The sequence below is a fragment of the Cervus canadensis genome, chromosome 19 (genome assembly GCF_019320065.1).
Source record: "Cervus canadensis isolate Bull #8, Minnesota chromosome 19, ASM1932006v1, whole genome shotgun sequence".
NCBI lineage: Eukaryota > Metazoa > Chordata > Mammalia > Artiodactyla > Cervidae > Cervus > Cervus canadensis.
Window position 1 is genome coordinate 5,624,072 of NC_057404.1, and position 15,729 is coordinate 5,639,800.

The window sequence follows — 15,729 nt, forward strand, 5'->3', positions numbered from 1 at the left end:
TCCCATTCTATCGATTGTATTTTCATTCTGTTAACCATTTCCTTTGCTGTGTGGAGGATCCTGAGTTTGACATAGTCTTGTCTGACTTTTGTTTTAGTTGCTTGTGCTTTGGCCATTAGGTTCACCAAAACCAGCATAGGTGAGTTTCTTTCCTACATTTTTCTTCTAGGAGTTTTACGGTATCAGGCCTTATGCTGAAGTCCATGATCAATTTCAGCTTTGTGAATGGTGTGAGAAAGGGGTCCAATTTCATTGTTCTGCACGTGTTTCTCCAGTTTCCCAGCACAATTTGTTGCAGAGACTGCTCTCTCTGTCAGGCATTCTTGGCTCCCTTCTCAAGTATTAGTGGGTTGTATATGTTGAGACTTAATTCTGGTTGATGTGTCTACTTTTGTGTTGGTACCAAACTGTTTTGTAGTGTAGTTTGAAATCTGAAGCATGATACCTCTGGCTTTTTCTTTCCTCAAAAAAAAAATTTTTTTTAAGCAGTAATACAGGAAACCCATGTGAAGTCTCCATCTATGATGTCCTTGATTTTTTGCAGGTATAATTCGTATACCTTTTTATCATAGTCTTAAACCACAGCAACATGAATTAACAGGAGTGGAGAGAGAGTGAAAAATATTACCGTTTTCTTAAGCAATTGTCCTTTTTCTGGGCTAATGGATGTATGTTCTCCAGTACTGATTTTAAAACAAAGTGGGCAAAAGACCCTTAAGGTGAAGCCTTAAGTTAAGTGCTAAGTGCTAAGTGAAGTCGCTCAGTCGTGTCCCACTCTGCGACCCCATGGACTGTAGCCCACCAGGCTTCTCCGTCCATGGGATTTTTCCAGGCAAGAGTACTGGAGCGGGTTGCCATTTCCTTCTCCAGGAGACCTTCCCGACCCAGGGATTGAACCTGGGTCTCCCGCATGGTAGGCAGGCGCTTTCCCGTCTGAGCCACCAGGGAAGCCTCAGGTGAAGCCTTACATTGTAATATTTTTTAAATTTTAATTAAATTAACTTAGTTATTTATTTTTGGCCATGCTGGGTCTTTGTTGCCGAACGTGGGCTTTCTCTAGTTGCGGCGGGGCACAGGCTTTAGGTGTGGGGGGCTCAGTAGTAGCAGCACACAGCTTAGTGTCCAACCACACGTGGAATCTTCCCAGACCAGGGCTGTGTGCCTGGTCTGTGTCCCCTGCACTGCAGGCAACCATCCCTATACTTAACTGTATGTTCAAAAAACCATGCATGGATAGTTCTTTCTAGGGGCACTCTGGCCTGCTGTTGAAGGAAAGGAAGTTAAATTTAGAGGATATTTGAAAATGTCTGAGGGCATTCATTCACTTATGCTGAGATTTTCTTCAAGTTCATGGAAACACTTTAAGCAAATCATTTCTTGAAAATTCTCAAAAGCCTAAATTTTAGGTGCACACTTACCAGCGTAAGTCAGGGTAGTTCACCTAGAAAGTTGTTTCACGTTTTGTTGTAACATCTTTTGAGAAGTATGGATGACGCTAGTGTATGAGTTTGCAAGAAGACATAAGTTGCCATTTTGAGGGCTTGATTTTCTGGTCTTAAGACATTTGGGTCTTTTTGTCAACCCAGGATTGTCCTGCTCAGAAATTGTCTACTTAAAAGGAGAGAACCACATCCAGATGATAGTCCTGTAGTTACATTTTTTTTTTTTCTTGGTGGGACATCCTTCAGCACTGTTAAGACTAGGATTGTTTAGGACTAGTTTCCATGTCATTACACTTACTGTTGAGAAAGTAGTCTGTGATAAGTAATAGAACCATATCTGAATAATTCAGTGATTTCAAAGTTTTAAAAAATGTCATAAGTAATACAACACGCACAAGGTAGAAATTCAAATGAATTAAGCCTTATTCAATGAAAAGTTTATCTTCTTCCTACCTCTGTCCCCTCAAAGTAACCAGACTTAGTAGTTTAATTTGTATCTTTCTTAAGAAGGTCAATATACATAAGCACACAAAAGCTATTCCATTATACTTAATTTCTGTACTTTTTTTTTAAACTTAAGGTATATCCTGAAGGTCATTCCCTATCAAAACCTGTTGATCTGCTCTATTTTTTAATGGTTTCATAGTATTTGGGTTCCAAAAAGGAATGCAACATGGTTCCTACACGCCTAATGCCTGGAATGAAAAGACAGAATGTAACAATAGACTGCTAATGGCTGCTCATAAACATTTTCCTCTTCTTCCGTTAATGAAGGAATCCCCTTGACTTTTTGACTGGCTGGGGCATGGTCATTCAGATTGAAACTCCATTTCCCAGGCCCCCTTGAACCTTGGCATGGCCATGTACCCAAGTTCTTGTCAATGAGATGAGATCAGAAGGGATCTGTGCCAAAGCTGCTTGCTTTCAACTTCTTCCGCTTTTGCTGTGGGGATAGGATGGAGAAACAGAAGCTGTCTGAGCCCAGGGACCACTTCTTAGAGTGGAACCCATCCTTGTCATCCTCTACCAACTCTCACAGAGAAATACATAAACTGTTCCACCAGCTATTCTTTGATCTGTGTTAAACAACGGAACCACTCTCTTGACAAATATGAGTTGTCCTTGAAGAGTTGATATTTTGTGCTAAATGTTGAGCAGTATAGTGTAGTATAGTGTCAGTCGCTCAGTCGTGTCCGACTCTGCGACCCCATGGACTTCAGCCCTCCAAGCTCCTCTGTCCATGGGATTTCCCAGGCAAGAATACTGGAGTGGGTTGCCATTCCCTTCTCCAGAGGATCTTCTGGACCCAGGGATCAAACCCAGGTCTCTCGCATAGGAGGCAGATTCTTTACCATCTGAGCCACCGGGCAAGCCAGGATTCAGCAGATGGACTGCGGTGTGAGAATGGCTTTCCAGGCCATTACATGTACAAGATTGGAGAAATGTATGCTTTCTAAAAAGAGCCAGGAAATGGCAGATGGGTTAGGTAATCCAGGTTTGCTGTCATCGGAGTCCATAATTGTTTCACAGTACCATTAGTATGGTATTCATTTAAGGTTTTTATCCTCCTGGAAAATGTTGATGGACTTGGGCATCATCCACACGCATTGCCTAATTTGTTTGTCATTTACAAGGAAATCCAAGAACAGGTTTTTTCCAATAGAATGGCTTGAAAACCAATCCTAACCAATCCTACTGCTAATTGTGCTGAAGGATAGTCCTCCAAAGGGAAAGTAACCACAGGGCTACTATTTAAGTATGGGTCTCTCCTTCTATGTAGAAACATTTTGAGCAAAACATTCTGAATTGTCTTAAGGTTAAAAAATCAGTTCCTGTAAATAAATAAGTAAATAATAAACCTTGAAAAAAAAGACACATAAAAAATCAGTTCCTCAAAATGCAACTTGTGTCTTCTTGCAAAAAACATGTATACAAGCATAATCTATGCATCTCAAAACATCTTACATGGAAACATGAAACAACCTTCCCAAGAACTTGATTAGGTACCCAGTCAATAACCTCCTTGCAGCAGGTCTAGAAACATGTTTTACCTTCATGAAAATGGAACCCTACTACTAACAGCCAATAATAATAATAATAGTAATAATAAAAATAATTGGGAAAAAAAATAATTAAAAAAAAAGTCAAGCATATTTGACCACAAAAATAACTATAATAATAATAGTAATAATAAAACAACTTCTATTCAGGGCTTATCATATGCAGGAAACTGCGCTAACCACTTTACATGCATTACCTCATTTATCCTGACAACAACCTCATGAGATGAGTACTATGATTATGCCCATTTTAGAGATAAGGAAACCAGGACTCAAAAGAGATTAAATATCATGCTCAAGTTCCCACAACTGGTAAGCAGCAGGACTGTAATTTGATTCAAGGAAGATCCCCTGCAGAAGGGAAAGACAACCCACTCCCTTAGTCTTGCCTGGGAAATTCCATGGACAGAGGAGCCTGGTGGGCTATATAGTCCATGGGGTTGCAAAAGAGTTGGGCACAACTTATTGACTAAACAACAGAACCACAGGTCAGCCTGACTCCGGAGACCACTCTGCTCTACTATGCATAGCACGCCATGTTCACTCAGGCATCAGAGCATAAAGGATTCCTCTCGAAGGATCCCTTACCTGTACAGGTCTTAGCTTAGCTGGGCACAAGTCCGTATTTGTGCACAGTTTTCTGTGTGATTAAATATTTGAGAGCATTTCTGTCCTGTGCGTTCTAAACTACATCCTTCTGCCAGCTAATGCTTACTGAGGGCTGACCTCTGCCCGGTGATTACTCGACCCAAGGAGTTGGAGGAGGAAGGCTTCCATGATGCTCTGGGAGTGGACAAGAGCCTGTGGGATCTACCTCGGATGCTGTTCTCCCTGACCATCACTTCTCTTTCAAGCAGCTTTCCTTAGAGTCCAATTCACAAGAGCATAACCAGAAGCAGCCATATGGGCTTGAGTTTAGGAGGTGGCCCCCAAAAGACAAAGATTACATCATTGGGCCTTCCTTTATGACTTTTTTATAGGAGTAGAGAGTCAGTGTCTCTTCCCCAGCTCAGTGCCCGTATGGCCATTTCATTTTGGTAAGTATGCAGTGGGCTGATTCAGGGTTGCCAGCACTTTAATCTGAGCCTGAGGATGTGTTGCAGGTGATAAATGGATTGTACTTAACCAAAGCCCAACAGGGTCCCAAGAAACTAAATGATGCCAGAATCTGCTGTTCTGCCCAGTTGCATCAGAGAATGAGTTATTTCAGTTAGTTCTCACAGCAACCTCAGCTTGAGTGCTAAGTTGCTTCACTTGGGTCCCACTCTTTGTGACCCTATGAACTGTAGCCTGCCAGGCTCCTTTGTCCGTGGGATTCTCCAGGCAAGAACACTGGAGTGGGTTGCCATGTCCTCCTCCAGAGGATCTTCTTGACCCAGGGGTCAAACCAGCATCTCTTAACAGCTCCTGTGTTGACAGGTTGGCTCTTTGCCACCAGCACCACCTTATTGTTATTGTTCAGTTGCTCAGTTGTGTCTGACTTTGTGACCCCATGGACTCCAAGCAGCACACCAGGCTTCCCTGTCCTTCACAGTCTCCTGGAGTTTGCTCAAACTCATGTCCATTGAGTCGATGATGCCGTCCAATCATCTTATCCTCTGTCAACTATCTTCTCCTCACGCGCTTAATATTTCCCAGCATCAGGGTCTTTTCCAGTGAGTCAGCTCTTTGCATCAGGTGGCCAAAGCGTTGGAGCTTCAGTTTCAGCATCAGTCCTTCCAACGAATATTCCGGGTTGATTTCCTTTAGGACTGTCACTTGGGGAACCTTATAGATAGGTTTTATTATTCCCGTTTTCCAGATGGATAAACACAGGCTTGGAGGGGCATGCAAAATCTGTAGGAGATTGCTTCAGGAACAAGTGGTGAAAACTTACCATTCAAAACCCCATGCACTTTATTCAGTGTTTCTGCTGCCTCCATTGAACCTAGGTTTGGAACGGAAAAACTACAGAAATGACTCTCTTACTGGAGGAATATATGACGTTTTTTGCCCTACTCCTTTTGACTTGTTTAAGGAAAAGTGAAACTGAAATTCGCTTAGTGGTGTCCGACTCTTTGTGACCTTGTGGACTATACAGTCCATGGAATTCTCCAGGCCAGAATACTGGAGTGGGTAGCCTTTTCTTTCTCCAGGGGATCTTCCCAACCCGGCGATCGAACCCAGGTCTCCTCCTAGCAGGCAGATTCTTTACCAGCTGAGCCACAAAGGAAGCCCATTTGAAGGGAGGAAAACATGAAAATACCCTTGACCTCCAGCCCCAGGTACTGCTGGGCGCAGAAACACATTCTGAGCCTGGTTGTTACTGCTTGTTGCTGAACAAGAGCCTCGCAGGAGTTAAGCTTCAGCTCGGAGGCTGCTCAGACCTGGAGGAGCCAGGCCAGACCCCAGAGTGTCAGAACGATCGGCCTTTTCCCTGCAGCAGGATCATTTCCAACCACAGTCAGGGGCAGCCCGGCCGAGGCATTAGCAAGCCTGCAGCATCAGAATGGCCAGATCAATTCGCAGAAGCACTTCTAAGAGAAACAAATCAATAAGTTCCTTCCCCTAAAGATTGATAACATCATCAGGAAGCAACAGATGCATTTTAGGGCACAATACTTGGTGCAGGGGAGGTGAGCTCCCCACGCTACCCTTCTGTCTCTACAAGAGCGATTGTAAATCAGCAGCTGAGCATCGGTGCCCGCGGCACCTGTCACAGCAATAAAAGCTGCCAGTCTCCATGGACTTGGCAGGCTTCAAGGTGCCATCACATGCCTTGTCTCTTTTGATTAAGACCCTATAAGGGGAATGTTACCGTCCCCATTTCACGGATGACATTCGGTAAGACTAAACTGCCTAACCGGCTTAGAGCTGGTTATTTATGACCAAGCCAAGACTTGAATCTTCTGCCTTGCTACCTCATGTTCTGCTTACTTGTCTAATGTTCCCCAAACTTCAGTCACTTTTTACCACCTTCACAATTTTTGATACATCAGAGAACCTCCTGTGTAATCTTTCTGTCTTTTAACTACCTAGTTTTCTTTATCTAAATAAACTTATAGTAAAAGGAAATTTCCTATCACTATTTTAAATAATAACAGTATGACTTACTAGAAATAGAAAGCATTAAAAACTGCAAGATTTTTAAAGGAAAAAAACACGGCTGCTTGTGTCTCAGCTTCACCAGCGGCACACACACCTTACTTTGAGAATACAATAATATCATTTAGACTTTTATGAGAAATATGCATGGAGTAATTTTAAGTTTGAAAGTCCTGTACATGAACTCTATTTAGATGAGCTGTGTTATTTTTTTGTCAAAATTGATAGAACAAAGTTCACTTTATCTCTAGAGTGATAAAAGATTTAAGGTTTTAGGGCAAATAAAGGTTTTGTCTCCTCTCTCGCTGCCAGAGGGCTTACCCCTGGTCACTGACCAGGGGAATGGAGGTGTTAAAAAGGGCAAATAAACCAAGATGGGTTTCCTGAAACCTGAAGAATAGAGGTGAAAAATTCCAAATAATACTATGTAAACAAGTAAAAATCAGGTCAGTGTTTCAGTGTTCTGCATGTACAAAAGAGGAATTAACTAACCTTCTAATTAAAATATCAAGAAAAGAGCAAGAATTGAATGGAAAAGTATCTAACTTCTCCCCAGACGTTAAACTATCGTTTAAATTTGTTTAAGACCTATTTAAATCCTATTGCCTGTCCTGACTCCTAAGTGCTCTCCCCTACCTGTCCTCAGCAATGGATCAACTCCCATCCCTCGCATTACCTGGCCCTCCCTTTAATTTAAAGGACCTGGCTTTCATCCTCACTGAAGTGGTTTGAGCTCATTCCCCTCCCCCAAGACCCCAGTGATGACCTGAGCTAGCTAATGGTCTTCTATTCGTTGCCTCCCTTCCAGGCTGGGCTGCCCTGGTGCCTCAGATGGTGAAGAATCTATCTGTAATGCGGGAGACCCAGGTGTGAACCCCAGGTCAGGGAGACCCCCTGGAGAAGGGAAGGGCAACACAGTCCAGCGTGCTTACCTGGAGAATCCCGTGGACAGAGGAGCCTGGCGGGCTACAGTCCATGGAGTTGCAAAGAGTTGGACAGGACTCTCTTCCCCTAATCTTCTAAATGTTACTCCCCAAAACATCTAATTTAAGAGGACACGGTTTATTTGTAACATTAGAACCTAATGCTTGATTACATTCCCTCCTTTTTCTCTAATGATTTCGTTCCACCACGTTAGACTTCTCTGACAAAGTCCAGAAGACATTCAATGAACACTTGCCGATGGATCTGTAGAGAAGAGGGGTATTTTGCACCTCTGAGCAATACTAAAGAAATGCAGAAAAATCGTTTGCTGATTCATGAATTATGTATGGATTTCTACTTCTCTTCTGAAAGGTAATTCTTCAAAAACAAAGCTTACTCATCAATTACTTCCTTTTAGTAAGTGAAAATGTTGACTGAAATTTGGTTCTTGGTGTGAAACACAAGACTTTAGAAATTCAAATACACATTTAAGAAAGCATACATTTTCATCTATTAGCTGACAATGACTAAAGCAGAAGGCTTTTCTTAGAGCAATTACCAGTTTGAAGAGAAGTTTAAGCTTCAGCATAATTCATGAGCTGGTTCATTTTTCTTCAAACATCAGTCTGGTTTTGGTATGAAATCAGCCCACACATGCCTTAAGTACATTCTACTTTACACTGCCTTTGCCTCACAAAGCCCATATTTCATTATAAATCCACTCTCACTCCACAAATGCTAAGTGTTGATTCTGGGCCAGGCATATTCTGAAAGACTGGGTCATTTGACACAAATGGTTGGCATCTCCAATATCACAGATCTTTGCTTTAATTCAGGCATAATCTGAAATTTTTAGTGTAGATGATTTTGTAAATTATATTATAGAAACTATGCAATATGCATTGAAAATTATGTACATCTGTCACCTTCTTTTGTTCCTCTTGACCACAAATAGCAGTCCTCCACATCTGTATCCTGCTTCACATTAATAATTTCATCACACAAGAAATCCTGCTGAATTCCTGCTTTTCGTGTGGAAAACTGATTTGTGTGTGTATAAATATATATATATATATTACATATACATGTATATATATATAATATATATGCTTACAAAATCACTGCAGATGGTGACTGCAGCCATGAAATTAAAAGATGCTTGCTCCTTGGAAGAAAAGCTATGACTAACGTAGACAGCATATTAAAAAGCAGAGACATTACTTTACCAACAAATGTCCATCTAGTCAAAGCTATGATTTTTCCAATAGTCACGTATGGATGTGAGAGTTGGACTATAAAGAAAGCTGAGCACCAAAGAATTGATGCTTTTGAACTGTGGTGTTGGAGAAGGCTTCTGAGAGTCCCTTGGACTGCAAGGAGATCCAACCAGTCCATCCTAAAGGAAATCAGTCCTGAATGTTCATTGGAAGGACTGATGCTGAAGCTGAAACTCTAATATTTTCGCCACCTGATTCGAAGAGCTGACTCATTGGAAAAGACTCTGATGCTGGAGAAGATTGAAGGCAGGAGAAGGGGACGACAGAGGATGAGATGGTTGGATGGCATCACTGACTCGATGGACATGAGTTTGAGCAAGCTCTGGGAGTTGGTGATGGACAGGGAGGCCTGGCGTGCCACAGTCCATGGGGTCGCAAAGAGTTGGACACGACTGAGCGACTGAAATGAACTGAACTGAACTGAACTGAACTGTACATTAATGTAACCTGATGGTGGTCCCACTACAAATTCCGGTGCGAGTGAGTACAGGGTTGGGGGATGAATAGGTGCAGAAGCGTGGTGAAGACAGAGAACAAGAGAGGAGAAGGAAATGAAAGAAACATGGGGACTTCCCTAATGGTGCAGTCCCTAAGGCTCTGCGCTCCAAAGACAGGAGGCCCGGGTTTGATCCCTGGTCAGGGAACTGGGTCCCACATGCTGCAACTAAAGTTCTCGCATGCCACAGCTAAAAAAAAATCCCACATGCTTCACAAGGATCAAAGATCCTGCATGCTGCAATGAAGACCCAGTGCAGCCAAATAAATGAATAAATACTTTTTAAAAATTAAAAAAGAAACATGAATTTGCTTTTATTCATGCCTGCTGCCATGCCTGGCATCCAGCATACCCTAGTTCATTCACCCTTCATAGTACTTTGTGGTAAATATTATCTCTCATTTTACAGCTGTGGAGATGGACTCTACAGATTGTAATCAGGGAAGCAGTCTACAAACCTGTTTTTTTCACTATTCTAAGCGAGTACCAGGGCCTTCTGGCCCCAAATCCAGGGTTCGTCCCACTCTATCACACCTGTAACCCATCAGGAAAAAGGATTTAATGGTTGGAAGATGGTTGGAAGATTTGGGTGGGCTGTCAATTAGACGAAGTCTGGTTTTTCCAGTTGTTGGTTTCTTAAAGTCTTGTCTGCATTGTTTAGGACACATAACTTAGGCCTCTCTTCCCATGAGCTCAGATTCTTTCTTCTCTGGCAAAATGAACATCGCCCACAGGGGTCATATTCACTCATATTATGGGTCATGGAAATCTGACTCAACTTCAGGTTTTCTGTCCCTAAAGCAAGATTTCCAAAGGAAAATAAAGATGAGGTTCAGTAACCTCTGTCTATTGCAGAGGTTTTTATTTTGGAGTGGATTCAGTGACTGAAGAAGGCCACTGGATGTTAGACTTCTGGTCAGGGGTAATATTCAAATTATCAACAATCAGCATCAATTAAATGGGTTATCCAGTAGAGAGGGTCCCAGCACTTCATGGCAAACAGATGGAGAAAAAGTGGAAACAGTGACAGATTTTCTTCTCTTGGGCTCTAAAATCACTGTGGACAGTGACTGTAGCCATGAAAATAAAAGACGCATGCTCCTTGGAAGAAAAGTTATGACCAACCTAGACAGCATAGTAAAAGGCAGTGAAGAAGGAACTCATAGGGCCTGGACTCCATCTCAGGCCTGTCCCTGCTGGTCGTGCGCGGCCACCTCTCCAGTGTACTCTGAACTCTGTGCTTAGCGCCTGTGGGAATGACAATGGAAGGATAAGATCCCCTCTGAGCAGGGGAATCTTGAAGATCACATCCAGGTTACTCATTGCCTAAGAGAAAACAGACACTAATCACCCCTGCCTCCGGACAATATCTATCGGAATGTAACCACAGGCTTATTGATTATTAACTGTTTGAACACATAACATGTGAATGATGGGGTTATTGTGATTGTATTTACCCTTCCTTTGTAAGCCTCAAGGGATTTGGGCTGGTGGGTTTGGACATGTACACATCGGGTACAAAAGATTTTCACAAATGCTGGTCGGGGCCCTTGGCTAAGAGGAGACTCTGCCTTGGGCCCGCCGGTGTAATAAACTGCACTTCACTATCTGCATTGTCCTTCTGAGTGAGTTTGTTTCCCGGAAAGCATGGCTATAACAGCAGAGATATCACTTTGCTGACAAAGGTCCATATAGTCAAAGTTATGGTTTTACCAGTAGTCATGCACGGATGTGAGAGTTGGACGACAGAGAAGGCTGAGTGCCAAAGAATTGATGTTTTCAAACTGTGATGCTAAAGAAGACTCTTCGGAGTCCCACTGGACAGGAAGGAGATTAAACCAGCAAAGCCTCAAGGAATTCAACCCTGGATATGCACTGGAAGGACTGATGTTGAAGCTGAAACTCCAATACTTTGGCCACCTGATGGGAAGAGCCCATTCATTGGAAAAGACCCTGATGCTGGGAAAGACTGAGGGCAGGAGGAGAAGGGGACGACAGAGGTTGAGATGGTTGGATGGCATCACGACTCAATGGACATGAGTTTGAGAAAACTCTGGGAGATGGTGTAGGACAGGGAAGCCTGGCATGCTGCAGTCCATGAGATCGTGAACGGTCAGTCATGACTTAGGACTAAACAACAAAAAAAGCAGAGAGAGTCTGATCTCTTGGGTCCCCTTCTGTGCCAGACATTAATCCTTTAGCTGCTGGATCGTGGAAGAAGTCCGAGGGTCCCAGAAGAGGAGTTGGGATGGTCATATATGCAGGCCGGCATTTAGGAGATCTTAGAGGAGTGATTCTTTGCCACATTGGACAGCTATATTTTGATATTTTAATAACCAGTGCAGACATATTGGTGCATCCTGAGTAATGGCCCTGCTTCTGGCTCTCGTCCCCACCTCAGAACTCCTGATCCCACTTTCCTCAGCAAACGACTTCCCTGTACTGGGTTGGCGTTGCTTCTGAACAGAGAGAAAGAAGGGGTTACATATAATCTTGAAAAGTTGTCCAGTTTTTTTAGCCAGGCAGACGTCGGCCAGCTGCACACTACATTTCCCATAATTCCTGGAATCCCCGTGTGCTCACTTGTATTTTCTAGCCAATGGGATTGCCCTGCTTCCCAACTGTAACTTTAGAAGAAGTGAGCAGGCGGTCCTCGCCCCTTTGCTCTTTCTGATGAGGGCAATGCATGCAAAAGAGAAAGCAGCCAGAGAGGCGCTCCAGCTGAAGGTGGCCGATCTGCTCTGCTCGCCTGGGCTCTTTACCTCCAGACCATGACACGGGCGGGAAATGTTAAGCTCTTCTTGTTGAAGCCACACCATGCTGGGGGAATCGTTGTTTTAGCTCGTCAGAGTCTGCCCTAACAAATACTACCTGTTGGTTGTCTCATAAGTTGATTGGGTTTGTATAACTTGCCATGTTTGAAAATAGAGGAGGGGGAGAGTGGGCACAAAAGACACAGCTTCTACGAAGGCTGTAAGGTTTAAAAAAAACACACACACACACACAAAATGCAAATTGCCTTAAGAGAACCGAAAGACATTCTGTGGATAAAGCATGGATTGTACTGGGAAACTGCTGACAGAAGAGGTTGCAGAGATCAGCCTGAGAGGCCACGTTCAGTAACTTTATTTTGAGTCCAGGCAGACTCATTGAAGTTTTAAGTAAGAGGGTAATCTCTATTTTAGAAAGATGACCCTGGAGAGGGGAGAATGATTGGAGCTGTGAAGTTGGCAGTGGGGAGGCAAAATTAGAGCTTGGGACACCCGGTCTGGGGCTGTGGTGGTAAACTATGTGAAAAGTAATGATGGTCTAAATGAAACAAGAGAGAAGTAGACCAAAGGAGAGACATTAGGAAATCCTTGAGATCAGAGGCAAACGATGCGGTGGGTTGGTAAGGGAGAGGAGTTTAGGATGGTGCCAGGTTCTCAGTCTGAGTGGTAGGTCTGAGGTGTTCAGAAGAGGGCGTCCTGGCAAACAATAGAAATGGATAAAGCTATTTTAGAAATGGAGACTCCTGCAGTGTCTCCCTCATCCCTTTGCATCTATCTCACACCCTCTCCCCTTCACTCGCTTCTCCCCCTTGCTCCTGGCGGTGAATCCTGTCTATTTCTGCTCTTTTCCAGTCATGCCTTTCAAAAGTGGTTTTCCAGTTTTTCACTAAGGACTCCCTTCAGTCAATCCCATCTGTACCACCCATTTGGAAAAATTTTTTTTTTCTTAGAAAAAAGAGAATATCTGTTATTTGTGTCCATCAATTTAAACCCATTTCCAAGGACATTTGTAAACCAAATACCACTGTTATTTCAGAAACCGCAGGTATCAGATGATGCTGCTTGTATTGCCCACCACCTTCAGAAATGTCCTGGTTGCTCAAAAGCCAAGCAGAGCTTTTGATTCATAATATCATCTCAATAGTTGATGCAATTCAAGTGAAAAGGGGGAAGGTGACATCTTAGATAGTCTGTGTCACTGGAAGTCAGGTACATGTGGGATTCTGCTGAGAGTTTTGAAATATTAAACATTAGAGAGTGTTCATTACTAACTTTTTTACTCCTAGGACTGTGCTTTGCCATGGATTCTCAATGTTTTTCCCCCTCCACAGTAAGGAATAAGAGTTTTAGGTCTCTTTTAACTCAAGTAATATTTTCCTTTTCCTTTGTGAAAATTTGTATTCTACCTCATGGGATTCTACTGGGGTTTTCATCATGGCATCCTTCTCCAGCCACAGGGACAAACATGAAGTCCCAGACTGAACCAACTCTAGCGCCCCTTCATCTTGACAGCGGTGGTTGGTCCAAGAAGTAGGGATGTGACTCTTTGGGCCACTCATAGTCTTTCCTGGAATTGATACATGGATGCTAGATGAAAGAAGGAATCTCTCTTTTGTTGGTGTTGCTAAACTAGGATAATGCAAGTGTAGTCCTATCCATATGGAGAAAGCTCATCTTCAGTAATAGAATATTATATCAACACCCAGAGAGAAGTAGAATTGGGAGATGGACAGAGTGAATTCTGGTGCTGTTTGAGTGGTTGGTTCCAGACCTCATGGTCTTATTCCTGAAGCTCTCCCCCGAATCCCAGTAGTTTAGTTCAGCCGCTCAGTCGTGTCCAACTCTTTGTGACCCTATGGACTGCAGCACGCCAGGCCTCCCTGTCCATCACCAACTCCTGGAGCCTACTCAAACTCATGTCCATCGAGTCGGTGATGCCATCCAACCATCTCATCCTCTGTTGTCCCCTTCTCCTCCCACCTTCAATCTTTCCCAGCATCAGGGTCTTTTCCAATGAGTCAGCTATTTGCATCAGGTGGCGAAAGTATTAGAGTTTCAGCTTCAGCATCAGTCCTTCCAATGAATATTCAGGACTGATTTCCTTTAGGATGTACTGGTTGGATCTCCTTGCAGTCCAAGGGACTCTCAAGAGTCTTCTCCAACACCACAGTTCAAAAGCATCAATTCTTTGGTGCTCAGCTTTCTTTATAGTCCAATTCTCACATCTATACATGACCAGTGGAAAAATCAGGTTTGACTAGATGGACCTTTGCTGGTAAAGTAATGTCTCTGCTTTTTAATATGCTGTCTAGGTTAGTCATAGCTTTTCTTCCAAGGAGCAACATCTTTTAATTTCATCTGCAGTGATTTTGGAGCCCCCCAAAATAAAGTCTGTCACTGTTTCCATTGTTTCCTCATCTATTTGCCATGAAGTGATAGGACCGGAGGCCATGAGCTTAGTTTTCTGAATCCCATGGACCACCTCAGATTCCTTCTCAGCTCTGTGAACCAATGAGTTCCTTACTTGCTTAAGCTAGTTTGAACTGAGCTTTTGTTACTGGCAGGGCAGTTCCTGAAGCTTATTTACAACAAAATTACTACTTAATACACAAGCACTCACAGATTCTCATGAATTATTATTAATATGTTCCTCATCTGGTTTCACATTTGCATTTAACCAAGGGCCGTCTAGAACTAATACTTTCTTGCCAAGGAGTCTTTTCTGAGGAGGCAACAAGTTTTAGGCAGTTTAGCAAGCCAAAGGGAGAGAGATTTGCTGAGGGCACCTGGGCTGTCTGTATAGTCTCAAGTCACCTGAGACCATAAGGCAGGATTCTTCACCTGCAACCTCTATGCCCTCTCTATATCCACTCTGGGGTAACTGCGGGGCAGGGATTGAAGCTAATGGATGTCAAAAGCTTATTTTCGTGAGCTCTCTTCTGGGCCCTGGCCCTGCCATGCTGGTCCTCCCCCCATTCCTCTGCAACAAGATGTGGGTTGGTTGTCTAGTAGGAAATTCACCACCAAATAACAATTGCCACCAATATGGCCCCACTTAGTGGAAGGACAGTTTGCAACTAATTACTTCCCATAAAAATACCAAACATAATTTTGCTCATTATTAAAATTTTCCAATAATAGATTTATCTTCCCCATTAAGTAATACATTATTCTCCTACAAAGCACAGCAAACTAGAATTACTAGGCACTGCTTATATTAAATTGTTGGTTAATAAATTAAAACTCCTATGGTTATGAATAAACTAGGTCATCTGCACATTTTGTAAATTAGTAGTTTCTTGTAGTTATTCTCTCCTGGTCAAAACCTAAAAGAGGGGGAGAGGAAAAATGATTATCATTATTACTTTATTGTTCTCAAGCAAACAACTTCTCTCTGTACTGTGTTTTAAAATAAACTGCTCAATCTAATACAGCAGAATCAATGCTGTTGAGTATCCATCAATAAGAATGGATTTTAAAGACTATGGACTGTAAACTTTTAAAGTCACTTTAGAAGCTGTATATAACAGATACAAGACCTGATGAATATCCAACCCCATATAATATTTGAAGATTCTTGATGCAACATTCACTGTCCAAAGTGATTTCAATTACTGGACAAAATGTTTTCCCATTTCAATTTTTGGGTGGGCTGAGAGGCTTTTCTTTCTGATT